We start from the raw sequence: 12,495 nt of genomic DNA on the forward strand, positions 1-12,495 counted from the left end.
AAGAATCACTGGTGGGAGCAGAATGTGGCAGGAAACAATTGACACGAAGGCCTGCTACTAAGGACTCTGTGCTGCATATGGTCCAAAATTCAGTGGTACAGCCCCTGTCCTCACAGCCGATGGTAATCGGCTGCTCACAGACAAAAGCAATATTCTCTCTCGCTGGGCACAGCACTTTGATAGTTTCCTGACCTGTCAATCCATTATGTCCAGCAAGGCTATCGACTCACTCCCATAGTATCCTGTCCTGGAGTAGATGTTCGTGGACTCTTCTTTAGACAAGGTTACTAAGGCCATCAATTAGCTGTCTACAGGCAAGTCTCCAGGCCTTGATGGCATTCCATCTGATGTGTACAAATGTGAACACGCCCACCTAGTCAGGAAACTCACTAGCCTTTGCAAGACTATATGGAAACAAGGTGTTTTGTCCCAGGATGCTTTCATAGTTCATCATACAAAAGGAAGGGAGGCATATCTAGCTGTGACAACCATTGTGAAATCTCACTGCTGTCTATAGTGGGGAAGATCCTTGCATGGGTTGTCCTCAACAAGCTCATCTCTCACCTAGTGATCTCTGTGTATCTAGAGTCACAGTGTGGCTTTCGTGCTGACCGTGGCACCATGAACATGATTTTTGCAGCCTGACAAATACAAGAAAAAGCTCGTAAATGGAACAGGAATCTGTACGTGGTGATTGTTGATCTGACCAAGGCCTTCAACACAGTGAATCGCAAGGGCCTTCGTAAATTTGGTTACCCAGAGAAAATGAACATTTTCATCCACTCATTTCATGATGGCCAGGGTGATGGAGTGTGGTAACTCAACAGAAGCCTTCCCTGTCACCAATGGTACTCAACAAGAATACATATTGGCTCCAGTCTTCTTTGCCACTGTCTTTTCACCCATGCTCTTGTTTGCATTCCGAGACTTTGATACAGGTGTAGATATCTGGTTTAGATTAGATGAGGATCTAGTCAATTTCAGCTACTTGGGATCCATACTAAGGTAATTGAACAGCTATTTGGAGAGCTCCTGGTTTGCTGTCTGTGCCCTCATTGCACACATGCTCAAGGCATTCAGCTTATTGTGGACCGCTTTGCCTATGTAACAAAATGCTTTGTTTTCATAATCTGTGTGAAAAAGACTGAAGTCATGTACCAGCCAGCATCACGAGCACCATGAATCCATTGTCACAATTAACAATACACCCTTCAACTTGTTCAGGAAACTCTGCTACCTGGGTAGGCATTGCTGGAAAGCATACATGTTGGATGATGAAATCATTCAGTGTCTGGCAAGATCAACTGAATGATCTCATCAACCTCAGGCTCTGGAACGAGTATGGAGTCTGCCTCAGAACCAAGATAAAAATTACCATGCTGTTGTATTGACCTCACTCTTTTATGGCTGTGAGACATGGACACTCTACTGACGCCACATCAAACAGCTGGAAAGCTTCCACTTTGCTGCCTAAGAGCCATCTTCAACATCAAGTGGCAGGACAGGATCCCCAACACTGAAGTCCTTGAGAGGTGCCAAATTCCTCCAATGTGCGCTCATCAGGTCTCAACTCTGGAGGGTTGGATATGTGGTCCATATGGAAAGCAGTGTTTTACAGCCAACCCGTTGTAAGGATCGATCCATCCTCAGGTACAAAGACACTTTGAAGGCCAACCTCAAACATGCATGATAGACATTTAGAACCTGGGAACAAGTTGCACAGGACAGATCCAGATGGAGAGGTGTGTGCCATGAGGCCATGTCCACTTTTGAATGGTGTGCGAGGTCTTTGCAGAAGAGAGCATGTCATAAGGACTATGCCTGAAACCCTCCCTTCAACAATGACTACACGTCTTGCAAGAGACTGCATTTTCAAATCCAGGATTGGACTCGCTTCCCATGTAAGAAACCAATAAACCCAGAACTTAAGTCAGTACTAGCTGAACACTCATCCATTGAAGTGACAGGAGAATCCATCAGAATCATCAACTGTTTAACTGTCCTTTACTCCACTGTTTGTAAAACTTGAGGGGAAAAAAGATAAAACGACTTTTTCTACATTTGCTCTGCCTTAGCAACTATTTATGATTTCTCCAGAAGTAGGTTAAAATTAACTGTAGTTGTCTTTTTGTTTGTTGCTTGAACTACAAAGGCTTTTTTTTTTTTTTCTTCACTGATGTAAGTCAGTATAACAACTCCGAAAGGTTTGATGTGAACGCTGATGTCATTTTTTGTAGAGCTCTCACAAATTTGCATAGATCTGCAGTTTGAATTCCATAGCTTATTTGTTTTAAGTCAGAGGACAAGCCTCAAAAACCGTAAAGCCACTTTCTCAAATGAAGAAAATATGAAGGTGTTGTTATGATTAAATAACACCATGCTTGTTCTGGAACTGCTAAGAATTTTTGGCTTCCATTGGTTTCTGTTAACAGATCAAGTGAAAAAGTTTACATGGTGTGTGAGGTATGTTTTTGTGTGTTTTGTTATACCTTTCCTTGGCAAAATAATTATAAATATTTCCCCCCTCTCTTAAGCTAAAAGTATACATTAAATGGTTCTATTTTAAATACATATGTGGACAAGCCAGTGTATCCGAGATCCATTCTTTGGTCTCAAGGGAGATATCATTACCCTCTGATCTCATGTCATGCTCCTTATCCTCTCTTGTTCCTGGATTCCACTGCTTTACTCTGATCTACCCCTGAGTGATTTCCCCATTGCCAAATTCTATGGTATAGAAATACAGATGTCCTCTTTAAAGTGGGGACGAAATGTTAATGGACTTCAAAGGGAAGGCTGTTCTGCATATTGAAAGGAAGCATTTGGCCCTTAGTTAAGGGCTTTCTTTTCACTCAGGTTTATTTTCATTTCTAGTTTCAAAGTTCAACTGTCTTTCAGTTATACCCCCTTCCCTCCTCTCCGCCCCGCCCCCCGAGGGGGAAAGTGTAGCAAATTCTTAAAGAAGAAAAAGTGGAAAATGTGTGGTGTGGTTTTTGTTTGGTTCCCCTCATGAATAAATAATGGATGGTGCTGGTTTCTCCACTTTCTCTCAGTCAAATAAAAATATCCTGTACTGGAAAGTAACCAAGCATAGAAAGTTTCAGCCCAAAATAATATTTCTAAAAGTTATCAGTGACTGAAAACCGGTTATAATTGTGCATTCTTCACTATATCTAATGCTGCTCAGTCAAGCACTATAATAGAATTGCCTATCTTGCCATCAAAATTAATCTGTATCTTGGCTTAAACGTAGATACTTTCTCATAATGCATAGAAAACAGTGCACAATAGTTTCTATCAAGTGAAAAATATTGTATCCATGTGAAACTGAAGGTGTGGGATGTTAGGTAGGCAGAATGTAATTTATCTGAAGTATGGCCTGGACACAGGGTAAAGAAAGATTCTCCTATGGAAACTGTAATGTGATTTTTAATGACCACATGCAATTTTACATTAAAGCAAAGATTATAATTTTTCTTGGGAAAGACTCAAGGGAATCTATCTTGTATGCGTACATGAGAGCAATTCCCAGCTTGTAAATATAAATGGAATCTGTGACTTCATAAATTGAGAGATCATTATGAATTTAGAAGGTATGAGAATTTATGAATGTATGAATTGAGAAAGAATGAGATTCCAGAAAATGTGATGAAAAATAACCACTCCCTCACCTCCCAATACTTAAAGCTAATTCCCAGGAGAAAGAGGAGACAGGCTCTGTATATTTTAGGAGTGTGCTATTTATGTATAAAGAGACATTTACATACCATGCTGCAAATCTAATTTTATTACCTGTTGTTAGATACTGAACCAAAGAAGGTTTTTTTCAGAGAGGGAAACTGACCAATAAGTGGCAAATGAAGGAAGTAGAGATTCTGTGCAAGTTACCTACAAGTTTCTAGGAACGGTCTGAATGACGGTTGATCCATCATTTAATAAAATATTTTCTTTGAGTGCTTGCTCATGTCGATACCAAGTAGTTGTGCATGCAGTTTGCTGGAAATTTTTCCCCTAGTGGTATATATAGGGTTGGCTCGAGTGCCCTCTGGAGTTGTGCCCTCACGGTGCTATGCAAAGGACCCTGCTGACACTCCGCCTCTTCAGTTCTTTCTTACTGCCTGTGACAGTCGCTGGAACATCGCTTCTCTTGCTTTGCAAGCTCTTCCCCACTGAAATTTCTCTAAGTACTTAATATTTATTGTTAGTTGTGTTAGTTCTTAGGATAGGCGTAGTTAGCAACCTGCTTATCGTGGTCTTTTTTTCCCCATCTCACCCTGCCCCAGGGCCAGGGCACATGCATGGTTTCAAATCTTGCAGGGCCTGTAAGAAACCTATGCCCTGAGATGATCGACATTCAACCTGGCTTAACTGCTTGGGAGAGATGCATGAATGGGATCATTGCAAGATCTGCGGATGTTTCCGTCCCAGGACCCGAAAGGAAAGAAGCCAGAGACTTATGTTTTTACTTATGGAGTTGTCTTTCTGACCCACGGAACAAAGTCCGATGGAGCCGAGACTGAGCACTTGGGTATTGGTGCAGAGCACATTGGTGTCAGGAAGACATACGGCACAGGGAAAGCACCTAGAGACTCTCAGCACCGATATGCTTCCCCGGCACCAATGGACTTGGCACGTAGTGAAGCATGGTACTGCTTCCAATTCCCAGTACTGCGTAAAAAGCAAAAGAAGACGGACAGGGACGCTCGTCAACGCTGAAGTCATCCGGACATAAAAGGCTTGAGCATAATGTGACCTGCACCAGGCCACTCCAGTCCCGAACCCTTGCATGCAGCGCAACTCTGGCCTTGCAGAGAGACTAGTCAAGTCAAGGGCCCTTGGACTCCCCACCCATGGAGAAACGCGAGGAGGAGTTGCAGCTCCCCTCCATATTGGAGACATACGAGATGGCAAGGGAGCTCATCAAAGGCACGGCATCGTCACTCCCTCCCAGGCGGGACCGAGAACAGGACCCCAGACCACCAGCTCCAAGAAGAACCATGGTGTTGTCTAAAGGCAAACTTGCCATGATGGGAAGGTCACCTTCTGCCCAGTGCCACTCTCCGGCACCGTACCAACATGTTGTCCCGAGTGCGAGCGGGTCTCCTCCAAATCCTAAGTGGAGTTGTATACCTCAAGGAGGACCTGACACTGCTTGAGCAGGTGCCAGAGGGTTGAGGTGGCACACCTCCTTTCAGTGCCGTGAGTTTCCCAATAGCAGATGCTGGCCCAATGGCCATTCTGGAGTCTGTGGGCATTCTACTAGGTGCAAGGGTCGCATTTGGGGAGGTCATTCTCGCTCATCTCTGATATCAGAGCCCGACCATCACATGTTGTCAGAAGTTTGCTGTGTGGCACCAGAGAAGGCTCCAAACCCAGCACCGGGCCCAACACTTTCCTTGACCCAGGCACTGACAACAAGGAACTAGCACCACATGACCCATGAGACCCATGACTCCATCACTGGACGAAGCTGTAGTGGGATCAGTGGCTGTGCCTATGGCTGACAACTGCAAGGCTCACCAGGAGCTGCTTCATGGGATGGCTCAGAATATGGGGCTCTAAGTGAAGGAAGTTGCAGAGGGAGTGGAAAGGATCAACAAGGCAGCTTTCTTAGCAACAGATTGGGAAGATGATGCCCATCTGGTCAAATAGTTCCTGCATGTGCTGGATGTAAGGCATCTCCTGTGGCCCCAAGAAATATGCTCTTCTCTTGCTGTGTCAACTGCTGGCTTGGTGGACTTCACACACAAGCGACCTACAGGAAAATTAATCCTCACTGTGGTGGTCCAGCTCACTACGTAGAGCATTGCATGAATCTCTCCAGAGGGATGTCTGCTTTATTCTCAGGATCAGTAGATAACACAGATACAAGTCTCTGTGGGTGGAGAGATCCCTATGTTCTGCCTTAGTGACAGCTATTGGTTCCTCAGGGAATCTGTTATTCTCAATAGATTCTTCAAGTGCTATGTGGTGAGTTGGATTCTCCTAATCTTCAGGTGACAAGCTGGGTAGTGTTGATGTCAATTGTGATGCCAAGTTTTCCTGGGTTGGCAGTCATAAAAAGAAGGTTGTTTGGCCAGTATGTTTCTTTGGAGGGTTCCCACAGTTAAATATCTTCTGTCCTCTTCTCTCCCACCCCCCTGCTATCCCTATTCACTTGAGTCCAGCAGCCGTAGAAGACAGTATTTCTAATTCTGATTCCTGCCACGTTGTCTCCAAACCACTGATTCTACTGGCAGCTCTCCTTTCTCTCCCTCTCTTTCCCAGCCTCTGGAGTCAAGGTCTAGTGCCATAGGTCCCCAGAAAAGCTTTATTTAAAGTCCTGGCTTGTCAAAGATTAATGAACTTTAATGAAATCCAAGAAGGCTACTTCAAACAGAGTCTATAAAAATGTGTGTATTGGTTTGTTCATTCCACCATTGCCTGTTGTGTTATTTCCCAATTGTTGAATTTTTTCCAGGAAGTGATCAGATATAGGGGTTGCTCCTAGCTCTCTAAGGTATCAAGATGCACCAGATACATTGGGAACTGTAGTGGGTTTTTCTCCTCCTGTTTAGTTTCCACCATCATTAGGTTTATGAGAGCAGCTGAGTGTCTTTTCTGGTTCATGCCCAGTTGGTCCAGTTTGGAACCTACGTTTTATTTTTCATAGTCTCAGTGCTTTTTACTTTTGAGCCCTGGAGTTTGATTTCCTTTTCACACTTTCAGTGAGGGTGGCATTTTTTATGGCTGTCTTCCACTTTCCGAGTCAAATATATAATAATAGTTTAACTGCACATACCTCTGCCTGGTATTACTCAGTGGCAGAGTTTCCATTTGTTTGGGACCTGTGTTTCTCCCAAAGATCAATTTCAGTTTTCATATCAATCGTCTCATTTATCTCCCCTCACTTTGCCCCTCCATCCTCTTCCGTTGAGTCTCTGGTGTTCCTTGGATGCTGTTGGCATCATTGATAATTTGATTTATATAGACTTTTGCAAATTGGACTCCTTTTTGTGCTTTTCAAAGTGCAGGAAAAGTGGTGGGTGAGCCTTCTGGCTGGTTGTAAAAAAGTGCCTATATATCTACATTACGGAAATCTGGACAACAGAAATGGGCATCTTTTCCCCGTGAGCTGTAAAAGCCATTTTTTTTAAAGAGGAATGAACAAAAAGTGGTAGTGATTTGTCCACCCTTTTGCACATTTCAAAATCTGGATGAGACCATTTGGATGCAGGGCTCATGGTCCAAGCCAAGCCCATTCTCTTCCACCTTATTGTTCTGCTTTATTTAGCTTGCCCAGGATTCACCTCTGGTTCAGCCCAAATTGTAGAATGACTGGTAGATTCCTTGCATTTTGTCTTGTCTTTTAAACTCATTTTCTGAAAGGAGATCACCAATCTGAAGAAGCCCTACCCTGGTATTAACCTACAGTTGGTTGCTCTAATGGCATATTTCAGAGCATTCAGTTTTGATGTTGGTACTTCAAGATAAGTAAGCTCCACCTGCGCCTGAGGAAGAAGAGGATGCTGAAAGGAGGCACCAAAAGCTCAGCAAACAGGTAGAGGTGGAGTTACCTGCAACAAAGAGGAGCAGTGGCCCACATTCCAGACTTGTGATCGTCTCTGCAGAAACACCATGTGCAAGCTGAGACAAAATTCTCCTTTTCATTGATCTTACATTATTGAGCAGGGCTATTGGCTAATTAAATGATATTTTATAGGTTTAAAAACACATTAACAGCTTAAAGCAATACAAATGCAGAGTTTTGTAGAAATATAAGGAAAAATATTAATCACACATCTCAATTCCTGTGATAATTGGGAAGGAACGTAAAGTTGCCATGTCAAAACTTTTGGTACAATCAAAAATACATGTTCAGATTTCAGGTTGTCTTCTTCTAGTCAGTATGAATTCTAAGTTCAAACTCAACATTATTTGGCATTGCAATAGACTCATGGAATCCAAGAAATATTGTATGGAAGGAACCTTGAGAGATCATCCAGTCCAGCTCCCTTGCACTGAGGTAGGACCAAATATTCCTAGAACATCCCTGACCGGTGTTTGTTTAACATGTTCTGACAGCCCTTCAGTGACAGGGATTCTATAAACTCCCTTGGGAGCCTATGCCAGTGCTTAAATATTCTTATAGTTTAAAAGTTTTCCCTAATATATAATCTAAATCCCATTTGCTGCAGATTGAGCTGATTATTGCTCATCCTATCTTCAGTGGACATAGAGAACAACTGATCACCGTCCTCTTCATAACATCCCTTAACATATATGAAGACTGTTATCAGGTCTTCCCCCTGCATCTTCTTTCCTGAGGACTAAATATGCTGTTTTTTACATCTTCCATCATAGTTCATGCTTTCTAAACCTTTTACTATTTTTGTTGCTTTCCTCTGGACTATCTCCAATTTCACCTCAAATGTGGTGACCAGAACTAGATGTAATACTCCAATCGAGGATTCATCAGTGCCAAGCGTAACAATTACAAATGATACTCCTGTGAACGTACTTCAGAATATTAGCCTTTTTTGTGAGTGGATCACATTGTTGACTCATATTCAGTTTGTGAACTACTATAATCCTCAATCCTTTTCAGCAGTAGTCATTTCCTATTTTGTAGCTGTGCATTTAATGTTTCCTCCCTAAGTGTAGTACTTTGCACTTGTCTTTACAGAGTTTCATTTTGTTAATTTTAGACAAATTTTCCCATTTCTTACGGCCATTTTGAATTCTAACCTTGTCCTCCAAAGTGCTTTCAGACCTTCTCAGCTTGGTTTGTTTGCAAATGTTATAAGCATAATTTCCACTCCATTATCCAAGTCCTTAATGAAAACATTGAACAGTACTGAACACAGGACAGACCCATGCAGGAGACCACTAGATCGGTCCCCCTAGTTAGACACAGACCCTTTGTAACTACTCTTTCAGTATAGTCTTTCAACTAGTTTTCATCCACCTTACAGTAAATTGATCTAGACTGTATTTTCACTGGGATTCTAAGCTAGGTTAATGTGCAGTTTTACACTGAACAAACCATTTGTTTTAGTAATTAGTCAAGCTTATAGTTTTAGTCCCAAAATGTGTGGGATTCTTCCTAGCAGAAAAGTCAGCATTTGTCATAATATACTACCTAAATTTTTTCTTAAGAGTGTGAAAAATCCTTCTCTGGTGTTCCTTGTTCTTTGGAATGATGTTACTGGTTACATCTGTACTTGTGTGCATATATAGGCATTTGTTTTTGCAGGTTTGAGATATTTATAGTGTCCTCTATAATTTAGGAAGTTTAGAGTTACTAAAATAGAATGAGTCACGTTGATTTTTTTGTAAATATTTAGCTATTTTTAAGAGATGTTTTGCCAAGATATGTCACTGGAGGTTGTTATCTTAATTTTTGTTTTGAATAATCTAAACAGTTAGTTTAAATGGCAGGAATCCCTTGGACAGCACAGAGTATAGCACAGCGAATACTCTGTGTCTGATTTTTAGGAACAAACTGTTAGAATTCTAAGATTTATCAGGTGGTACTGTTTACACATATCTGTTGCTCCACCTTATTGTTACGCAGCCAGAAACGAATTCAACATGAGTGCTTTACAGTGAGAAACCTCTTTATGTGAACTTTGTGTGCATCTCAGAGGAGACCTAATTATTGCCACTTGGAGGTGCTAGAGGTTAAAATGAAATAAATGTTGGTCTGTGTCTTGCACATTTTCTTTATTAATCTGAGTTGTATGGAATGGATTTTTATTAGTGTTTCTTGGTAGCTTTGGGATAGGTAAATAACATCTTAACTTTTTTTTAAAAAATTATGTAAGTTGCCTAAAAGCTGAAGCATAAATAGCTAATTGTAAAAAGTTCAGCTTGTTACTACTTCATATGGTGGAGACAAACTTTGTTCATGTTTGTAAGGGCTCCCTTGCCTGCTCTGTTGCTGTGTAAAATATCAAAAGAACTCACAAGACAGGCAGGTTACCCCTTAAAACTATATTAAGTACTGAAATAGACATAATTTCAAAAGTACACCTGTTTTTGTGAATAGGAATATAAATTTTTTCTTAACACTTTTGCACTGACTATATACCAAGTGTCCGAAATGCTGTCTGTATTTGCTGCTGCTAACCAATGAAAAGTCTGTGGCAACCTCTCTTTGGTCATGAAGGTTGTGCTTAAAAGATGGTGCTTCCTTTACTGTGGCAGACGCATGTTTATCACTATCTACATGTATGATTTTCCTTGACTCCTGCCTCCTGTTTTATAAAATGTTCTAGACCTCTTGGTGATGCCAAGTACCAAAAATTGTTGATGAGCAGGAATTAAAAGTACTTTAGAATATAAAAGTGGATCAGCCACAGGAGGCTTAATTAATAATACAAAAATAACTTTTTCTGGTGCTTTATGGAGGGGGGGGCCTGAACCCAAATTTCTTCCATAGGATTGGGACTGTTTGGATCTGGAGTTATGGACCCATCTCTTAACTTTTCTACAATGATGACACCAGAGAAGCGTTTTGGAAATTAAGAAGTACATTTAAACCATCATTGAAATAAACCAAGTGGCGATCCGTTCAAGTAAGAATATGTAGGGAAGTGGTCCTTTAGGACCGTGTTTCCTAACCTTTTTTAGTGAAAGCCCCATTAGTTAACACTAGGTAAAATGCGTGCACCCCTCAGCCCACTTCCTCACTGGCCATAAACACATATAACTCTTATAAACACATATAATGATTATAATAATAACACTAAATTACATAATAATAAAATTACTCTTACCTGAGTAAGAAGTTGTCTTCCCTGGCGCAGCCACCACTTCATGTCCCGTGTGGCCCTGCCTCTTCCCATCCCACATGGACTGAGGGCAATGAAGGTGGGCTCTGGTGGGTTGGCCGAGGCTGCTCCAGGCCCCCACCAACACGGGGCTGCTCCTCTCCAGCCAGGCACCTGGCCGGGCAGCTCCTCCTCTCCAGCTGGTGTGGAGCTCGGGGTTGCTGCTCCCTTGGCGAGGCTGCTCCTCCGCTCTGGCCGGTGTGGAGCTTAAGGCTGCAGCATCTGCCATGGAGCTTAGAGGGCTAAATGACCTTAATGTTGCTGAAGCCTCATGGACCCCTTGGAATCTTTGGCACCCCTTCCCTCCCCAAGGGGGTGACTCTCCCCAGGTTGGGAACCATTGCTTTAGGGTACTTTATACCAACATTCAACTAAGTGGCCTGTGGGCTGTATGTAGAATTATCCCCTTTTCTGAAAAATTGTGGAGCCTGGGAGTGAGAACAAGTGTAGACTGTTTAACTAAGCATGGGTCAGTGATTTGGACCCTTCTTCTAAAGAGACAATGTCAAACTCTTGTATTATGTTTACACTAATGACCATTTTGGACTTGCAAAATGTAAATGGAAAGAAAATAAAGTAGGAATGATTTAACTGTATGCTATACCTATATCAAATAAATGTGCAATCATCTAATGCAAGTAACTTGCATTATGGTATCAGGTGTCCATGTGCTCTGATGTCCCGTGTTGGGGCTCTATCATATGGACAGTGTTACTAATTACACTGTAAACTATACTTTAAAAAGTAATTTTTATTCAATTTCTAGTAGTAGAAAGTTATAACTACAGATCTGACATCAGAATGATGGATTATAACTATTTTAGAACATTAAGTAATGTCAGTTAAATGAGTATTTTGTGAATGTCACATGATCTCCATTAAAACTTAACTTAGTGACCAAAATCCGTTCAACTTTAATGTTGAGAAGTAATGTTTTACATATTTGTAACTGTTGTTAAAGTGATGTTTTAAGGTTCTTATAAATCTGCTGGGGTTTGTAAATGGCTTTAGGCCTGTATATTGGGATTAAATAAACGGCACTGAATTGCATCAGGTTGTCTACATAGAATCATAGAAGATTAGGGTTGGAAGGAACCTCAGGAGGTCATCTAGCCCAACCCTCTGCTGAAAGCAGGACCAACCCCAGCTAAATCATCCCAGCCAGGGCTTTGTCAAGCCACTCCTTTAAAAACCTGTAAGGATGGAGATTCCACCACCTCCCTAGGTAATCCATCCCAGAGTCTGACACACAAACTGATGTAGTGGCATACTTGTAGTCACAGTAGAGCTTGAGATACATCATTTGAAGCCTGTCCTTTGTCCTATATACATTATATATAACAGGAATTATGATAGAGATTTAGATTGTTGTGTTAAATGTGTAATAAATACTTCACAAATTCCAATAATTTGAGCTGTAGTATGGCCTATTAAAATTGTAATTCAAGATTTTAAGGTCTTTGGAATCAAGGACCCAGCAGGAGAAGTTTTAGTTTTTCTAAGGGACAGAACCAAAAAGAAAAATGTTTTAGATTATCATTAGTTTTTAATTTTTCTCCTGCCCTTAGATATATGTTCATTTAAAAAAAAAAACAAAAAACAAACCCAAACTAAATGTTTTTTCTCATTGAAGTCATAAGAAACATAAATGGAATTTTCCCCTAAATACTTAAAGCCTATC

General features: G+C 41.3%; 1 protein-coding gene across 3 annotated transcripts in view; it reads left to right on the forward strand.

Moving 5' to 3' along the window:
• The window catches only part of WDR70 (WD repeat domain 70), a 247,772-nt gene that overhangs the window by 61,249 nt on the left and 174,028 nt on the right, over positions 1-12,495 (forward strand). The gene's annotated exons all lie outside the window — the stretch shown is intronic.

Source organism: Emydura macquarii, unplaced genomic scaffold, assembly GCF_026122565.2.
Source record: "Emydura macquarii macquarii isolate MOO-44397 ecotype Brisbane River unplaced genomic scaffold, CSIRO-AGI_Emac_v2 contig_1045, whole genome shotgun sequence".
Taxonomy (NCBI): Eukaryota; Metazoa; Chordata; order Testudines; family Chelidae; genus Emydura; species Emydura macquarii.